Below are 4,735 nucleotides of genomic sequence, written 5' to 3'. Positions count from 1 at the left end.
AAAGGATAATAATGAAATAAAATTAAAATCCTAGTCTTTTTTTTTTTTTTTGCCTTTAACAAAGTCAGCTTCCTCCATGTGAAGAAAGGAAGAAATGATCAGTCTATGTTCTTCTGAACCCAGCCTGTGGATTGCCAGTGGCCCACAGAGAATATGGAGTGAACAGGTGGAGCTGCCTCATGGGACCAGTCCATGGTGGCTGCCTTTCATGAGAAAATGCCAGTTCAGAGAACACAATTTCTTAGAGGAAACAACATGATAAAGGGCGGACTTTTTCTATATCAGAGAATCTTGGTAACTTTGGATTCACTCTGCTAACTGGAGTAGGAAAGGCCAAGGGGAAGAATGAAAGCCCATTTGGGGAACCAGGGAGACATCTGAAGTATAGTGGTTAAGTCTTTGATACTCAGGGTCCAATTACCAGGGTTCAAACTCTTGCTGAGCAGTGATGTGGCCATGGTAAGGTCATTTCTTCGATCATATTTTCAGAGACTGTGCTCTGTGCCAGTCATAGCTTTGAACAGGACAGAAGAGATCTCTGCCCTCCTGGGACTCACGTTTTTTTGTGACAGAAAATCAAAAACACTAACGTGATGCAAATTAAATGACATCATTTTTGATGGAGTGAGGGGGTAGAATATCATCTACAGTGAGTAGGTAGGGGGGTAGGGAGTATTGGGGATAAGTTAGGGGTTGCTTAAATTAATAAATCTGTGGAAGAGATGGCACAAAGGGAGCGAAGGCCAGGTAAACTTGTTTGGACTTGATTTGAGAAGCTCTAGGAGTTCTCTATGAGTTTTAAACAGGGGAGCCACGTGGCCTGAGCTGCACAAGGGAGAGCCAGACCTTGTGCTCTCATCCACATCTGGAACCCTCTGGGAGAAGCCCCAGCCCAAGCTCTTCAGAGAGCAGGGAATTCCAAGGATATCACCCAACCCAAGGTGAGAATTTGGAGTGAACTGCTGAATCTGGATGTTGCCATTCTTAATGAGGATGAGTGGCCAGGGCAAGAAAGCGATAGCTTCAGGTCAGCCAATTAATGAAATAAGGACAAATCTTTTGACAACTCTGTGGAACTAGACTTGAATGAGCTGTTTCTGGCATGCCCAATTTCAGGGTGTGTGTGTTAGCTGTTTAGTGAAGTGAATCTGAAGCTGCTGAGATTCCAAGTCCTGCCACTAAAACAGCAGCTTGGACTTATAGAAATTGTGACCTCCTTGAACTTTCCCTTTTCTCCTTAAAATGCAGATAGTAATAAGATCTGTCTTATGACTCAGGATGAAACAGGCGATGGATGCAAAGAGGTTAGACAATGTTGGATTCTGGTACCTAGAAAGTGCTGGGTAAATGTTAACACCAATTATTATTATTAAAAATCACTATTATCTCAGCACTTTTCTGCCTCATCCTCGTTGAATCCTGCACCCCTTCCCCACCCTCCTCAAGCTGCTTGTGTCTTGGGATTTCATGCAAGGACCCAGCAACAGACATCTCTAGTTCTGAAGTAATCACAGCAGCTGCCGTCATGAGCTGTCACCAGGGGCAAGGGCTGGACTTAGCATCTCCATTGTTGAGACAAGCTTCATCTGTTTCTTATTTTTACCTTATAGGAAGAAAGGCTCAAAGGGGCAAGTGACTGCTATAGAGTCACTCAGCCAGCAAGAGCCAGAGCTAAGATACAAATTCATGTCTATCTGGTATCCATTAAAACTAAATGAAACAAAAACCAAACAATAAGCAGCAAAGGATGCCTGGACAAAGCTTCATTCAGGCCCCTCAAAATGCACCCCTGAGTCTAAAACTAAAGGGGGCTTCTCAGTTAGCTCAGGCCCAGCACACTGAGATTCTTAAGGAGCCTTCTCAAGTCTGCCCAAAAATGTCCTCTAACCTCAAGACAGCCTTTGTCCCCCAGAGGCCACTGGCAGCATAATGTGATGGGATTACTTTGACTGTGGCCATGTGGCAGTGAGGAAGCCCCCGACCCCCTTCCGGCCTCTTTGTCCTGTTTAGTGCTCCATCTGTGGGCCTCTCACACAGCCCTCCCTGCTGGTCTTGACTCTGAGGTGAAGGAGTAAACATCTTGGGGCTCTTTATTAGTTTATTTCAGAAGATGGAGCCTGTTTGTCCCTGGGGCCCATCCCCCTTTTATAGCCTCCAGCCCTTCTTGACAAATTCTAGTGACTGGAGAGAAAACCGCTTTCTATAGCAGATCATTAAAACACTACCATAAACCCAGGGCCATAAAACATTATTTGCCGGGCATAAAAAGGAGGGTAGATTTTCCCAGAATGACAACCCAGGCCCTGCTTTCTCCTGCTGGGAAAGGCAGCCCAGGGATGCAATCGGTTCCTAAATTCCTTATCTTGCACTCTGCTTTGTGAAACAACTCTGTTGGGAAAGCAGCCAAAAATATTGATTTATTTGTTCCTCAGACTCCAAAGCATTTTTAATGAGAGGAGCATGGTGGTGCTTTGCCAGTGTGTCTTTGGATGACTCAATCTGAGAGCACACGCTGAGGTGCAGGTACAGTTTGCCAGGAGAGACAGAATTCCATGCACTGGAGAGCTGTCTGTCACGAAACTTTGCAGATGGAGAAACATGGATTTCTCCCCTTCCAACTGTCCACTGTCTGCTCATCTCCCAAGTCAATCCACATGCCCAGTGGAACTGGTGCTTACAGCTAAGTCCTGCTTTCAGCCCACTTACCCTCCATTGAAGGCTAAAAAGGGAATTTCCAGTTGGTTCCCCTTGACATCATTCTGCGAAATAATTCTTTCATCCATTCATTTGGTCCTTATTGAGCACCTCCCAAGTGCCAACACAGTTCTGATTACCAGGGTCACAGCCATAGGAAACATAATTGAGGTCTTGCTGACAAGGAGCTTAGAGCTCATGAGGCATCAGCTCAGCATACCCATGACTAATATCATCAGATAAAATTTACATCCCTTTCTCTGAAGTCCTTGGAACCATATAGGCTTGTTGACAATTTTGAAAAAATTTTGAAAGATAAAGTAAGGTACATGACTCTTGCTTTGCAGACAGTGCCAGTGGTGTCTGGTGAAGTACCCAGTCATCAAATTTGTTCATATTTCTCCAGTGAAAAAGTATGAACATTCACCACAAGTGGAACAAATCAGGACAGTAAGTGGTCTTGTCAAGCGAGGTTCAGCTTTATCATTACAGGGGTTTGAAAAACTGTTTCAGAGCTGCTCTTTCTAGAAGAGCAAATATCCAGTGTCAGAAGAGTGCCTGATCCAGGTTCAGTGTGTTCATAGTCATCATGGTGTATTCTCACCACTCTCTAATTTTCAAGGTCATCCTATTTCATTTGCAGTGCACTCCTACCAGCATAGTACCCCATGCTATTTCTGTTCATTGTCATGTGTCTGTGTTTAAGAGGATTCTGAGGTGCTGAATGGCCTTAGGAACTCCACTAAATTTTCATAACTCAAAAGTGGCCAGGCAGGGATTGTAACTCCAAGCTCCAGAGTTGGCACTCTTAAATACTACCCAACACCATCGGCTGCTAAGGGATAGTGCAGAGCAAGGAACAGAACTGTTGGGATTGTGTGTAACATGCAGAGGCAATGGGACAGGAGCAGTCAATTATCCAGATAACTCAGAAAACAGCAATGAAAAAAAATTCATGGTTGGGTAGCCAGTGTTTCTGGACCTATTGTATAGGTGGAGTCAATTCTCAGGTTAAGGCTCCTGCTCTTTATAAAATCATTTCATGTGCAAACTGGTCTGGACACCAAAGGACTAGGGCAGGCGCTCTGTGGCTTCTTTGGAGCTCCATTCATAGCTACTTACTCCTGTTCACTGCCACAGGTGAACTGGGTCCTGGAGATCTGTACCACAAGGCAGAGCCATCAGGATTCCAGTAGCTAGGGGAATTTCAGGTTGTGGCCACTTGCCAGAAGAGCTGAGGGCTGAGACTAGGGCAGAAGGACACCACCTGGGGGCCATTGGCCAGGTTCAGAGTCCCCTCTTTTTTTAATCCCTCTATCTCCAGTGGGTAGATCTCAAGCTATATAAAAAAATTGTAAACTGTCCACGAGTTGCTAAGTGGCTAAAGCCTACAGAGGGTTAGAAGAAAAGAGATGCAGGAGTCCCAAGGGGGAGTTTTGAGACCCTCATGCTCTCACTCCTTAAGGCGCCCTTGGCAAAAGAAAGTCATGCAGGTTACCCTGCATAGATCTCCCAGGGGCATAGATCTCTCACAATTTGTGGAAAGCTCACGAAGCCGTTTTTTTTTTGCGCTCCAGGCAAAGGAAGCCAAAAGTGGGGAGGCGTCCAGTAAGTGCTGGGCAGAAGGTGCTGAGGGCTGGAGGACAATGCTGGAGCCTCCGCCTATGCGCGCCCTAGGGTGGTCTGCATGGGTTGGGGGTGGAGGTGAGGGTGGGGACAGGAGGAACAAACCAAAACAGCCACCACCCCAAAGTACCTAGACCACAGATTTTGCGCCTTATGGCCAAGTGCATGCTGATGGATGATGGAAATGGATTCGTCTGTGTGTGTGTGTGTGTGTGTGTGTGTGTGTGTGTGTGTGTGTGTGTGTTCCACCTTTGACCATTGAAGGCTGAGAACTACTGAGAACATGATTTGGGCTGCAGTGCGAGGCACTGATTGGGGGTGGCGCCCCTAGCGTGCTAGGGGGTGGTGCACATTACCCCCACCCCCCACTAGAGTCCCAAAAACTGCGAGCATCTTACAAGTGTCTAGAAGTTCC

This window comes from Castor canadensis, chromosome 10 (genome assembly GCF_047511655.1).
Source record: "Castor canadensis chromosome 10, mCasCan1.hap1v2, whole genome shotgun sequence".
Taxonomy (NCBI): Eukaryota; Metazoa; Chordata; class Mammalia; order Rodentia; family Castoridae; genus Castor; species Castor canadensis.
Note: the sequence above shows the minus strand (reverse complement) of the source record.